The sequence below is a fragment of the Mustela putorius genome, unplaced genomic scaffold, assembly GCF_011764305.1.
Source record: "Mustela putorius furo isolate JIRA1106 unplaced genomic scaffold, ASM1176430v1.1 tig00000398_pilon_pilon_pilon, whole genome shotgun sequence".
NCBI lineage: Eukaryota > Metazoa > Chordata > Mammalia > Carnivora > Mustelidae > Mustela > Mustela putorius.
In genome coordinates, this window is record NW_025421371.1 from 295,785 (window position 1) to 310,313 (window position 14,529).

At 59.1% G+C, this 14,529-nt stretch overlaps 1 pseudogene; it reads right to left on the minus strand.

Annotated features, from left to right (window-relative positions):
• Window positions 1–357: 357 nt before the first annotated feature.
• Window positions 358–14,255, minus strand: LOC101693961 (annotated as a pseudogene).
• Between the last annotated feature and the right edge of the window lie 274 nt (window positions 14,256–14,529).

The following is a 14,529-nucleotide window of genomic DNA, read 5'->3' on the forward strand; positions in this document are numbered from 1 at the left end:
GGTGGCCATACCACAGGTGTTCACAGGGCGTCAGATGTGCCGTTTAGGGTCACGGGCTTCAGCAGCCTCCGTGAGCTCACATCCACACCGCAGTACTTGCTCCCCACAGCACTGACGCCTGCCCAGCCATGCACTACGGAGCAAGGACCCCAGCCAGCAAGGCTGCAGCAGGAAGCAGGAGAGCCACACCAGGAGCCCAGCGCACAAGCGCAGGCCGGCGTGACCAAGTCTGAGCGGGTCTCCGCAAGTGTGCAGCAGCACATGCAACAGTTCTGTGAGCGCGGGGTTCCTGCAATGGCTCCGGCAGCCAGCTCCATGGAGCAGTGTCAGGGCGGCGTGGGCAGAGCAACCGGGCAGTCATCTGGGCACATACTCGCTGGGAAGCCTGGCCCTGCCATGGGCGCGCAGCGCCTTGTCCACCGTCCAGATGTAGCCGTGGATCAGTGCCTTCATCTTGGGGGTGAAGGACTCAGGATTGTGCCGGTGCTGGCCACGCCTTCGGAAGCTGCCCTCCTTGCTTTTCTCCATGCATAGCAGCCACTCCTTGCTCACGGACACATTGAGGAAGGCCACTATCTCCCACAGCATGGGCAGCAGGCTGTGGTGCAGCACCTCCTAGCGCACCACCAGTAGCCCCTTGCTGAATCGCAGCCAGTCCAGCACATTCGAGGACCACCAGGCCACATAGCTTCGCACGAAGTCCAGCCACTCTGCAGAAAGAAATGCTCAGGCCGGCCCGCCTCGTGGGTGCTGTGGGCAGGGAGCCGGGGAGGCAGGCGACCAGGGCAGGTGGCCCCTTGGACCAGGCCCTCCTGACGACCCGCAGGCAGTAAGAGCAGCACTTCAGGGCCAGCCTGGGTCACCCGGCCACTTCTGCGTTGGTGGTCATACAGCCCCACACAAGGACAGATGTGGCGTGTGTGGAGAGAGCTGGTTCCCTCTCTTGTGCATAGTGAGTGCCCTGCCTGCGGGGCCCACACCGGGTCAAGGAGAGGCACAGGACCTACGCGGCACAGTGGTGTTCGTCATAGGTGGGAGACGGGGTGACCCTCATCCATGCTTACCTTGAAGGGGATGAGCAGGGACAGCGGGAGGACAGGCGCAGCCCTGAGCACCCGCCCGGGTCCTCCTTTGAAGCTAAGTGAGTGAGGTCCTGGCCTGATGCCAACCACGTCCATGGGGGTGGCCAGTCTATCCCATGATGCCGCCGGGCAGCCAGCAACGTTCCAAGAATATTTATCTGTGAGAGCTCTATCCTGGCAAATTAAGACATTCTTGGGCTTTTGTCTTGGTGGGGACGGTGTCAATATCAATAAACACAACTTGTGACCATCCTGCCACCTCGGATGGCATGGGTCTTTACGACCACCCTCAGACAGGGACCGCCCTGGTGTCTTGGGGGGTAAACTGAGGCCCCTGGTAGCCGAGGAGGGACCAGAGCTCAGCCTCCTGCACCTGGGGCACCAGCAAGGGGCAGGGTGGGCTGGAGGCGATGGGGACATCTGCCGGGACAGGGTCTGTGGGGACGGGTCTGCCTGCCCCATGGCCCCACACCTGCTGTCCTTTGACTGCTCAGTGTCCCAACACTCACCACCCAGACCTGTGTCCGGGCCACACTGCAGGGGGCAGTGGCCGAGCCCAGGCAGGGCTGGAGACATGTGTCTGCACAGGAGAAGAACTGCCCGGCCTCCCCCACCCACCCACCCTTCTTCCTGCCTTTGCTCTTCCAGTTTCGTTTGGCTGCATAGCCCAGGTGCCCGGCACACTTGCTGTTAAACTTGGCCACCAGGGACCTGTATGGGTTCTGGATCAGCAGGATGGCCGAGTCGAACATCTGGATCTCCCTGTGGCTGCTCTCGTGGGTCTTCACACAGATGGTGCACCGGCTGCACCAGCGGTCCTTCTTGCCCTTGAATCCTGCGGGGGAGACGGGGGCCGCTGAGGACAGTGATGGACCCCACCGTGGCAGCAGGCAGAGCTGAGCATACCTCCAGGAGACACCACAGTTCTGGTGGCAGGGGTCTGACGCCCCTCTAGACCCTGCAGGCCTGTGTGTGTCGGCATCTGCACGGCGATTTCCTGGGAGTGTCTCTGACAACCTGAGAGGGAGTCATGGCCGCAGGCGTGGCTCAGAGTGGGCAGGACATCTGCCAGGATCACAGAGCAACACGGGGCTCTGGACACATGGTGCAGGTGTCCCTGTGAGGCTGGGCTTCCAGCCCCCACCTGGCAGTGGACCCCGGGGACCTGTGGCGTGGTTCCAGCCCTCCCACCTGTAACAGTGTCACATGTGGGTCAGCAAGACGCTGTGGGCTCGTTCAGTGGTGGCCTTATGCTGAGGATGGAGGAACTCCACGTGCGGTCTCACAGAGCACAGGGCCTCCCAGGAACTAGGGGTAGGGGGCCGGTCAAGGGGTGCAGCCAGATGTCACAGAAGGACCCCCAGAGGGATGCCGCAGAACCTAGATTCCGGCCACGTTCCGACAGATCCGGGGTCTGCCAACCGGGGACCGGTGCTCCATAAATGAGCTTGTGTGTCTCCTGGGGTCTTGGGGACAGTGACAAGCCCCAACCCCACCTACTTTGCGAGCTGGGGGGGGGGGCGGTGGCACGCAAAGGTGCTGCAGGCAGGGCCGGTCTCTGCCCTAGGCCTAACAACCATCAGCCTTCACCAGGGCTCCTACTGCCCAGCACTGGGGATGAGGAAAGGAGGAGCCAGATCACGGGTTGTAAACACAGGATCAGGATTGGGATTGGGTCCCCAGCACCCCAAGACCTGCAGTGCCTTCTGTGCTCTGCGGGCTGTCCCCACAGCAGCCGTTCTGTGTCCCATGGGCCACAGGTCACCCAGGACAGACCAGGTGCCCTTGCGTGTCACTAGGGGGTCGGTGCAGAGGCAAGCAGCCACCCGGCACCAGTTCCATAAGCCTCACAGGGGGAGCCTCCAGGGCCATCACACATGGCCACTCCAGCCACTGGGCCCCGGGGCCACTTGCAGACCAAGACCACCAGCTGTGCAGACAGCTACTCTCCTCTAGACGAGCAGGTGGCCAGCGGCCCGTGCCATGGGACTCCATGGGTGCCAGGCCACAGCAGACAGGACCCTGGAACAGGTCATCCGGCTGCCCCCTGGGGGTGCCGGTAACACTCAGGACATAAGGATGAGTGACCAGCTTTCTTGGCTTCTCCCACCAGACCAGAACCCCCTGCCAAGCTCAGGACACTGTGGACCTGGGCTTCTCTTCATAGTCTGGTCAGGAATCTGGATGCATGGGGTGACACCTGATGGCAGACCGACAGCCCCTTGCTTGGCTGGGGTTCTCGGTCCTACTCAACACAGGGAGTCCTCTCGCTTCTGCAGGGGAGACTAGGGGTCTCACAACTCTGTGGGGCTTTGCACCTCTCTTCAAAAACACAGCATTTTGAGGAGCTCCTTCTGGCCTCACAGAAAATCAGACAAATGAGCCGGTGATGTCTCACAGAATTACTGCGGATTCTGACAACAAAGGGAAATTCGGAAAGCAGTCATAGCGTGAGAGTGCAAGACACCAGAATGGATGTCCCGAGTCCCGGGCTGGCCGCACAACTGGGAATGTGTGTGCAGTGCTGGTTCCCCGGCCGCCTGGGCCGGCCTCGGGACTCCAGGCCCTGCGGCCCTTACTCACCTTTGTACAGGGTCACGTGGAAGTAGTAGCTCCCCGTGTAGAAGCTCAATGAAGTGCCGCGTCCACGTGTTCCAAGCTCCCAGGAAGCTCGACAGAGACACAGACACCTTGGCTTTGGTGGGCAGGGACCGCTGGTCCGTGAAGTGAGTGTCTGAAAGGCCAGAGGCTGACCACCAACCGCCCCACCCGGACCCACTGCCCCCAGTCTCCTGCTTCACCGATGGGGAAACTGAGGCAGGCCCAGGGGGAGGGGTTGGCCACCCAGGCCTGTTCCCAGAGAGAGCTCTAGGGATGATGAAGCCTCCCACAGCCCAGGCAGCAAGCCCTGGCTCCCCAAACAGCACAGAACATTCCAGATTCTGCCCGAGGGTTGTGGGGCCTCATCTTGTGGCTCTCCTGCTGTTCCTCAAAGCACCATAATCCCCAGACTCAGGGAAAGGCCAGGTGTGTCCCGTGTCTACCTCCAGGGATGGTTGTGGCCTCACCTTCCCACCCCAGGCCGCACGCGGCTGCACTGGTCTCTCCAAATGCCCGGAGAGTACATGTGGAAGACATGGTGGGGAGGGCCCCACATGCCTCATGCCCCAGGCGCTGAACTCACCCTGCATAGGCATCTGGTAGACCTCGCAGTACTCGGCCAGCCTCTGTGCCTTGGGTTCCTGGCCATACACTGCACTGTCCACCACGTCCCGGAGGCTGAACTGAGGCATGGGGTAAGAACAATAGCACTCCCAGCCCCACGGGATGGCAAGGGGGAACTCCTGCCGGGGAGCAAGGGGTGAGAAGCATGTGGGTTGCCCACCGGGGCCAGGCCTCCTGGCTCCTGACAGCATGGATTGTGCCCATCCTTCCTGTGCCAGCCCCGGGTAGGCATGGTGCACGGAACGTGACGTCTGCCCCCAGGAGCTCAGAGCGGTTCAGAGACCCGACAAACAGTCAGCGTGAACCAGGCCCAGGGCTAACATTGGGGGGCCGGAGGGAGTTCAGGAAGGACCCAGGGCAGGGGCATCTGCAGGAGTCAGTGTGTGTAAGGGTCAGGATGGGGCAGGTGAGCACACATACTGTGTTGTGGGCCCACTGGCTGTGAGCCCAAAGGAACCTCTGGTGTTCCCGCTGGGGCTCCCTGGGGAGGAGACCAGCCCAACCCAGCTGCAGGGGGCAGGGGGTACAGGCCAGGACATTCCCAAGTCCTTGCCGGCTCTGCCAGGATTAGGGGCAGGGAATGTCCTGGCCTCACTCACCCCTCCTCTATGGGGTTCGTTCCCTGCTCCTTCTGACCTCACAGAGGAGACCGCTGGGCACTGGGCAACCTCGGAAAAGGTGCCAAGCCTCTCTGCCCTTCCCCACTGAACACGGGCAATCAAATTCACCTCGCACGTCCCTTATGAGGGTGGCCCGGCACGGGGCATGACACGTGCAGGTGCTCCAGGATACCCAGCCCCATCATCCCTGCCTTCCCCTACCTCTTGCAAATGGAAATGCAGGGAGGGAGGTGGGGGACCGAGGCAGCACCACACAGACCTTTTTATTTTTTGCTCACAGCAAAAATCTCGTAAAATTAGAGAAAAGAAAAATCAATAGCGTTTTCTGAGCGTGGCTTGGCAAAGTGAGGATCTCTGTGCTCAGAAAGTCACCGGACCCATCCCAGCCATGGGGGGGGCGGGGCGCAGTGCGGAGCCTGCGGTGGGGGGGGGGCTCCTGTGTTCAGGCGTGTGCTTCCTGGGTGTAGGGACCAGGGAGGAAGCAGCAGGCGTGTACCCCGTCAGATCCCGACACTGACCCTGACACCTCCGTACCTCAGTTTCCCTGTCTGTGAGCCCCTTCTCATCTCTCAGGACTCCATTGCCCACCCCCATGCTTGGGGGACCTGAGGGTTTGACACTTTGCCCAGGTTGGAAGGTTGGAAGTCCCACCCCCACTGCATCTGTCAGACCTGTCCATGGCCACAGCAGCCCAGCCCCCCACCAGCCGCACCCTTGGGCTCCACAGTGGGGCCTGCATTGGCATGTAGGGCTGGGGCCTGGACTGGGCCATGAAGCAGCACTGGCGGAACCCCCAACCATCTCTCTGTACCACACGGCCTCTGTCCCAAGCCCACGACCGACCCCCACCTCAGGATGCAGCTATATTCGGAGACGGGGTCTCTAAAGGTGTACTTCAGTTAAAATGGGGCCATGGTGGGTGTGGGCCAATCCGACTAGTGTGGTCATAAAAAGAGATTCAGACACAGACACACAGACAACCATATGAACACACAGGCACGGGACACCCATCTGTGAGCCCATGAGGCCTGAGAAGAAACCAGCCCAGCGACACCCCACCTTGGACTTCTGGTTTCCAGAGCCCCAAGAAGTATGAGCCCCCTGTCTGTCTCACTTTGTTTGGGCAGTTTTGGTGACCTTCTACACTGGGGTCCTTATGGTACTTGGCGATGCACCACTGGCACACACAGAGCTCAGGATCTTTGCACGTGCTGTTCTCTCTCCCTGGATCGTCCTGCCCCCAGACCTCCCCCACTTATTCAAGTCCCTTTCCCTGAGAGGAATTCACTAGCCACCCCAGTTCACACCACCACACTCTTCCCACCGCCACGAGACCCCATCCCTTTGCTGAGCCCTTTGGTTCTGCACGTTTCCTCCCATAGTCAGCCATGGCTCTGACTTGTGCTTCATGGTCATCCAGCTACCCTAGAACATCCTGGAAACAGGATCCATCGGCGCAGACTTTCCCTTCCCTCAGAAATCCATGTGCCCATGCTGGATCCCCGTGGAGGAACCTGCAGCTGTGGTCCACGTGCAGACACACCATGGGGTATCCATTCACCCCGCATGTCTGGGCTCTGTCTGCTGTGTCCTCAAAAGTACCAGTGGGTCCGGGTCCCAGAAGGAAGTGTCCCTCTACCAGTGGCCTCCCCTGGTGGGGGTTGCACCCCATCAGGGATCCAAGCCCCTCCGCTTCTTCAAGTGGATGAAACCATCAAGTTCTGGGTGCATTGGAGCGCGGGGGAGTGTGGATATCAATGCGGTTTTATTTACAACAGAACAGAACTGGATTCTGAAAACAAAGGACAATTTCCAGCCCGTCAGGGATTTCTACATGATTTCCATAAAAATTAAATATTGATTAAACTTTCTCTGCCAGCTTCCCTGCTCCCCCAACTCCCACCATCTTCTCAATGTTTGGAGAAGGGGAGGCAGGAGAGAGACACAGATGTCGGACCGTTTCCATCGGAGGGGCATAGGGGGACAGGGTGGGGGACAGATCTCCACCCAGAACTGCGTCCAGAGCCTGGGCCTTGTGGGTGCCACATGCACAGTGATTCAGTTGGGTGCTGGGTCATGGTAGCCACAGCTGGGCCCTCCCGTCCTGGGAACCCCCCTGCAAAGTCACAGTCGTGGCCACAGGTCAGGTTATGGACATCCCAACAGGCCTGTCCGTCTCTGTCGTCCTTGAGTGCCTTTCTTGCAGTCAGTCCCCAGAATTATAGAGAATCACAAAAACGTCAGAGATCAGAACTTCGGGCTTTAGGAGGGCAAACTGAGGCGAGGAGGCAGGTGCTGAGCAACCCAAGACTTCAGACCTTGAGACTGATCAGGGGCAGAAGCAGCCAAGGGCTCTGCCCAAGACCACATTCAACTCCATGGACGCACTCAGGAAAGTGGGGTTTTTTTGATGAAATCTGAAAACCAGAACGGAGCTTGCCTTCACCGATCTCCTGCCTCCCTTCACTCCGAGGCCGCTTTGGACATGCACACCCAGAAGGAAAGAAAGTGCCTGGGGGTGGTGGCTGCTGGGATGGGCATGGAGGGCAGGCATCACGGTCAACCACAGCCCATCCTCAGAGCCCATCACTGAGTGCGTGTCTTCTGCTGACATGATGCCACTGCTGTTGGGCTGCAAAGTAGGAGCTGTGTGATCAGGGAGGCAGCCCCAGAGCCAGGAGCAGCTCACACTCCCCTCTACCATGGAAACCCACAGCTTCGAATGGCATTGTAGAGAATCAGTGAGAATGCCATGGTTCAGGACCACAAGAATGGCCAGGACCACAAGGCAAGGACATGTCTGCACAGGGACATGCACCCAGGTCACAGACTCTGAAGCCACCTTCCACCGTCTTTGGAATAAGGCCACGTGACTCACTTGTGGAAACAAACCTGAAGTCTCATGAGTGACTCAGGAGACACACAAGTCCCTCACACCAGTGACTCCTCCTGTGATGATGCGAGGAGAGCAATATGAGCCCCTGAAATGTTGACCTTCAAGAATGTTCGCAGCAGGGCGCCTGGGTGGCTCAGTGGGTTAAGCCGCTGCCTTCGGCTCAGGTCATGATCTCAGGGTCCTGGGATCGAGTCCCGCATCGGGCTCCCTGCTGAGCAGAGAGCCCGCTTCCCTCTCTCTCTCTCTCTGCCTGCCTCTCCATCTACTTGTGATTTCTCTCTGTCAAATAAATAAATAAAATATTTAAAAAAAAAAAAGAATGTTCGCAGCAGCATGGCCTATAACCACGAAGAAAGAGCCCAGAGTGGGCAGGAGGGGTGAGCTCATGCCACGAGGAACACGTGGAACAAAGGAAAATGGAAGGATAGATTCCTTTTTTTTTTTTTTCTTGAAGCAGTCTCCATGCCCATCTCAGAGCCTGAGGCGGGACTCAATCTCACGACCCTGAGACCATGAGCTGAGCTGAGCTAAGAGTCGGACGCTTGACCAGCTGAGCCACCCACATACCCTGAAAGATTCAACATTAAAGATTTGAATTCTGGCAACATACCGTTCGAACGAAAGACCTAAAGATGTTAAATGCCGTTGGTGGTTTTCTCTGATGCGGTAACATCACTGGTGAGTTCTAATTTAATTTCACATTTTCCAAATATTCCATTCCAAAATAGATGTGTGTTACCTTTACAGACATCCACCCCCAGAACACAATAAATTTTCTCTGAAGACACACACGGTGTAACGTCGACAGGTTTATGGCCAAAAATGTGAGAGAACCCCAAGGCTGTGCTAGGTCGTTACCAGCAGACAGGTCGGGCGAGCATTTTAGCAAAGGGAAAAACCTCCTGAGGTCCACGGGGTTAATTCACAAAACCCAGATGCTCACTGCCCCACTGCTGGCCAGCTGCAGAGGCAGCGCCCTTCTCCCACCCCAGGGCAGCCTGCACCTGCCAGGATCCATGTGGGTCTAGCAGAACAGTCGTGGTGCAGGGAAAGAGCCAGGTCAGCACCACAGGAAAGCCGGAGATGACCTGCCCAAGCTATCAGTCATCTATAGGAAGAGCTCATACTCGTCTCCCTTCATTCATGCCCTCCAACAGACCAGGAGCAGGTGCAGAGAAAGGGGACCTCCAGCCACACGCATGATCCCTGTGGAAGCAACAGGAGCCAGCAGTCTGTCTGCCCACGGTGCTGGAGCCCCTCACCAGCCCAGGTGCAGGCATGGAGACAGGGCAGGTCTGTCCTTACAGCAGCAGAATATCAGACCAGATGACTCCTCTGTGCTCGGACACACGTGACATTGACCGAGCCCCGTGCTGGTGGTCAGATGGTCATGGCACTAATGGAGCCCCGTGTGTCCTTCTGTCTTTCTATCTGCCACAATTGCGACAAACCCACAAACCACAGTGGAGACGTCCCCGCTGGTGCCACAAATGCCCCTGATGGCACGCGACCCAGACCGTCCCTCAGGAAGCCCAGCCTGACCCCAGCCTTGGCTCCGCGGTGGGGGTCCATGACGTCACCATGGCCTCACTCGCCAAAGCGGAACACTGAAAACCACGGAAGTGCTCCACAGTGGGGGAGGGGTTGCATAAGCACCAGGATGTCCCCGAGAGGGAGCCCAAGATGGGGAAAATGCTGCCCGTGCCAGGACAGAGCGGTCCCTGAGCCTGACCAACCCAGCAAGGAAGAGCAACTGCCTGTCCCCTCCCCAGACGCTGCTCGGCAGGAACCGTGGCACCGTCAGGACAGGTTGGGTGCCTGCTCCCACGACCCCTGCTGGTTCAGGCAGTATGTGGGGGCAGCGTGTCCCCCTCGGAGCACCAGGAGGGTAAAGTGGGTCACCCGGCATGTGGGGTACCTCCAGGTTTGCAGATGGAGTGGCCAGGTCTGGTGCAGCCGAGCTCCTTGGACTGGCAATGGCAGTGGGTTCTCCCAGGGCTGCAGACCTCCGGCAGGTGTGCAGAAGCCCTGGGAGGGCCACGTGTAGCAGATGCACCCAGCCTTCCACCCACAGCTCTGCTCCCACATGCAGAGCTTGGCAACATGGGCCCCAGCCAGATGCCCCCAAGGACACCCCAAACACCCCGAAATGCTAGAGCCACAGAGACCCACTCCAAAGGCTTCTGCTTGGGCTGGAAAGTGCAGGAAAGGCTCTGTCTCAGCCCTAATGGGCGCATCTCAAGAGGCATCAGGGAGGGCAGGCTCCCCAGCATCCCCAGAAGCCCACTTCCTGCAGCTCCAAGCCACCGGCAGGGTCAGAACCAGGGGGTCTGCCTGGGTCCAAATCCTAGCTCCCTCACATAGGGGTTGGGTAACTTTGGACAGTATGCATGACCTTCTCTGCCTCCGTTTCCTCACCTACAATCACAACATGTCTCAGCACCTGCCAGACATGGCTGTTAGGAGGGCAGAGTGATTCCTATGTGGTGAGGGGTGTGGCTGCCACTGGAAGGACAAAGACATATGTGCCACCATCACCAGGACACTCCTGTCCTAGCCTCGTCCTATTATGTGGCCTCTGGTCACAGTCCTCAGAACAAGAGAGCAGCCCCGACCTCAGCCTACTGCCATGCCCCGGGGCCCACATGTGGGCCACTGGACTGCAACCCAGACCTCAGCACTCTGGGGGTCCCATCGCTTACCAGCTCCACCTAGCCTAGACCACCGTGTCCCACCTAGAGCTCCCGCACGAGGCTGCGACAGAGGCCTCTGCACCCCGCCCACCCTCTGCAGAATCGTCTCCAAGCCCCAACTGACAAAAAGGCACATGTGTGACCATGGCCCTGATGCTGGGCTCAGCACCCAGCCCCATCCATGGGCATAACCGATAAGCTGTCCACTCTCCCCAAGCTCAAGCCAGCACGTCCCATTAACAAACCCAGTCAGTTTGACACCTGCCTTCGGGGAAGGCACGATCCTTCCAGACTTGCGGCACAGCAGACAGCACCCCAGCCAGCCTGGGGTGCCTATGCAAGCACAGACCACACAGCCATCCCAAACCTGCGTCCAACCCGGGCTCCTGCCCCACGCAGGGCACCGCACACGTGCACGCCTCACAGGTGCCCTTACCTTCTGGAAGCAAAACCCCGAGCACACGTCCACCATCGTGTTGGCCTGCTCCAGGGAGTCCAGGAAGGTGTGGGTGCCATTCTCTCACAGTTGGAAGCATCCATGGTACGTGACAGTCCTCCCTGTGGGGACAGAATGGGTCTCTGGTGAGACACGGTGCCCCTGGCTGTTGGTGCCTGTCGGGGGGAAACGGTGGTTTCGGGGTCTGGGTAGTGGCAAATAGAGTCAGTGGGGGTTTCAAGCCAGACAGCAGACCACTCTGGATGGTGTGTGGCTGGCCAGGCTCCTGAGACCCTGGGCACCCAAACCTTGCCACCATGATCACCAACAAGGGACCATGTGGCTGCAGCTGCTAACCTCAGGCCACTTCTCCTGCCAGCTCCGTGGATGGTTTCTGTCCCCTCTCTCTCCCTCCTTCCTTCTCTCACCACGTCCGCAGGATGGTGTCTGCCCCCCCTCCATCTCTCCTTCCTTCTGCTAGCTCCCTGGGGATGGTATCTATCACCCCCCTTCCTTCTCCCACCAGCTCCTGGGGAATAGTGTCTGTCCCCCCCTCTGTCCTTCCTTTCTTCTCCTACCAGCTCTTGGGGGATGGTGTCTATCCCCACCCCCTCCATCCATCCTTCCTTGTCCTGCCAGCTCCCAGGGATGGTGTCTGTCCCCACCTTCCTTTTCCTACCAGCTCCTGGGGGATGGTGTCCATCCCCCCACTCTGTTCATCCTTCCTTCTCTCACTAGCTCTGCAGGATTGTGCCTGTCCCAACCCACCACCCCTTCCCTCCTTCCTTCTCCTGCCAGCTCCTGGGGGATGGTGTCTGTCCTCGCCCATCCCTCTTTTCTTCCACAGAAGAAAAGGCCACCCAAGCGGCTGATATTATGGAAAATTCTACATCCCTGCCACGCAGGTATGAGGAGAAAAGTAGATCCAGAAAAGTGAGATGCCGCCACGGCCCCTCGCTGTGTTGCGGGGTCAGACGGGAACCCCCGCCAGGCCCAGGAAGGCTCCCTGAGCCCACAAGCTATCCTCCAGCCCAGATGGAGTAGTACAGCCCCAAGTGGGGTCCTGGCCTGCTGGGCCTTCTGGAATATTCCAGCTCTGACAGCTTGCACTCTGGCCACACTCATCAGGGCTGCTTAGGTGGGAGCCTCACTGTCATGCCCGCTTTGCCTAACTGCCTCAATAGCATGGAGACCCCATCACCAGCCAGTGCCCTGGGTGGTGTCTCAGTGCACAACTGTAGAGCAGAACCAGGCCTGGAGTCTGGGAGCCTGTCAGGTGGGCCAGCACTCCGTGGCTAGTGGGCCCAGAGAGTGCTCAGCAGAGACGGACACATGAGGAGCAGTGTGACTTGCCATGGGCTGTTGGTCCCAGTGGCACCAGCTGCCTCCGTCTGTGCCACCTTCATGGGGAGGGGCTGCCTTCCCGGTCACGGGGCCCCCAGGCATCCGGGAAAGCTCAGGGCCTCTGGACTACACAGCACGTGCGAGACCCCCAGATGAGCATGTCTGTCTTGCAGGCCATGAGCCCACACAGCCCTTGACTGCCCCCACACCCACCACACAAGCCCCTCCAGTAAGGCCGGCAGAGAAGGGAGGCCTCCGGCTCTTCCCTTTGTTGGGGACGCAGGGCTGCGGGTGGGAGAGGGAGCACAGGGAGATGCAGGCACACTCATGCTTCCTGGAGCCGGGCTGCATCTCCTCCACAGGGTAGATGGACAGCTGGATGACGCCCTCGCACACGGAGCCATTCTCCCCTTTGCACTCGTAGTTACACACCTTGGCCTGACGCTGGTCATCAGGAGCCGGTTCCTGCAGTAGCATTCGGCTCAGCCTCCAAGCCCGCGTATGCGTAGGACCTGCAGGGAGAGTGGCCCAGTTGAGTCGCTGCCCCGGTCCCATGGCAGTGGTGACCGAGGTCGGGGTCAGGTCAGGAGGCCAGGGCCGCAGCAGTCGGACCACAGCTGCCGGAGGCCGGTCAGACTTACAAGTCCCCCGGCTGGCGGGGAGCAGGCTGTCCTTCGTGATAAACTAGTTTGATGAGCCCCACTTGTGTCCAGTCGAGAGCTCTGTCCCTGAGGCCCCACCCCAGGGACAGTGGGCCCAAGGCCATGGCAGGCTGTGAACAGGCTCTAAGGGCCAGGGGACGGGAGCCCGAATTCGGAGCCTGAATTTGTCAGCTCCTGGGATGCCAGTACTCCTGCCATGGATGATTTCAGCACCAGGCTGACAATGGTCCACGCTGGGCCAGCACAAATCTGAAGCACCAGCTGCCCAGCGTCTGCCAAGGGCCACTCCCCACCTGCTTGGACCAGGCATGGCCTCAGCGCAGGGGAGGAAAGATGGCAGACAGGCCCCAGCTCAGGCCACACGGGACGCTGGCTCTGGACACAGGCCGGGGCATTCACACCCCCACCTCCAAGGACTGAAAACTCCCTGCACTTCTCATCCCCGTTTGTGGCCACTGGCTGGCCATGGGGCCCAACTGTCCCTGTCTACCTGCGAGTCTGCTCCCCAAACTTCTGGGGAAAATTTCCCAGGAGCATGACTAACATGGCCTGGGACCCCAGACAGGCCTCCAGCCCCTCAATGGCTGCTCTGTGTGTGGGGTACAGCTGGCCTGGTATGAGCAGAAAGACAATGTTTGGACATTTGTGGCCTGGCATTCCCAGGGCAGAGATCCAGAGTGGCCCCCCTGCCAGCACAGCCCTTTCCAGCTCAACTCTCAGAGCCCCCAGGTCCCAAGTCCCTGGAGAGGGCTGGGTCTGGGATCCCTGGGGCAGGCCCTCAGTTCGCAGCTAGAGCCAGATTTAAACTCTGAGCTGGGAAGCCCTATGCACTGGTCTCCAGAGCTCTTACTTTCTCATTAAGCTGGCGTGCACCAGGCCCAAACATTGTCTTTCTGCTCATACCAGGCTGGCTGTGCCCCATGCACAGAGCCACAGTTGAGGGGCTGTAGGCCTGGTGGGGGTCCTGGGTTGTGTTAGTCATGCTCCTGGGAGCTTTTCTTCCCTGGACAAGACTGTCCTTGTGCCAAGGGCCACCCTCACGCCACAGCCCGGCTCCTGGCAGCCCACTTCAGAGTCACCACCAACTGGAGCCAAAGCCCAGCATGAGAGCCGAGGGCAGCCCTGGGAGGCTGCACTGAGTGCCTCCCACTTTTCCGCTTGGGCCCAGTCTCCCTGAGCAGGTGGGTGGCCCCTCACCTTCTCCCGGGCTTTATGGACAGCATAAAGCTATTTCTTTTTGGTGGTGACTTCCAATTGCTAAGAAGCATTCCATGGTGTACCTTGCCTGGTACACCATCATTCAGCTACATATCCTTTCCATCATCTCTCACCAAAATGACTAGGAGGAGGAACACCCAACAGAGGACAAATTCAGAGACTATGCCCTCTCCATCAGAGCTACTGGATATGGACATAAACGGTATGTCAGAAAGGGAATTCAGGGTAACAATTACCCAGCCAGTCACTAGCTTGGAGAATACCATTTGACAACATGGAATCTTTTAGGGCAGAAGTGAAAGCTGCCCAGGAAGAAGTTAAAAATGCTATCAGTGAGATCCAATCTAATCTAA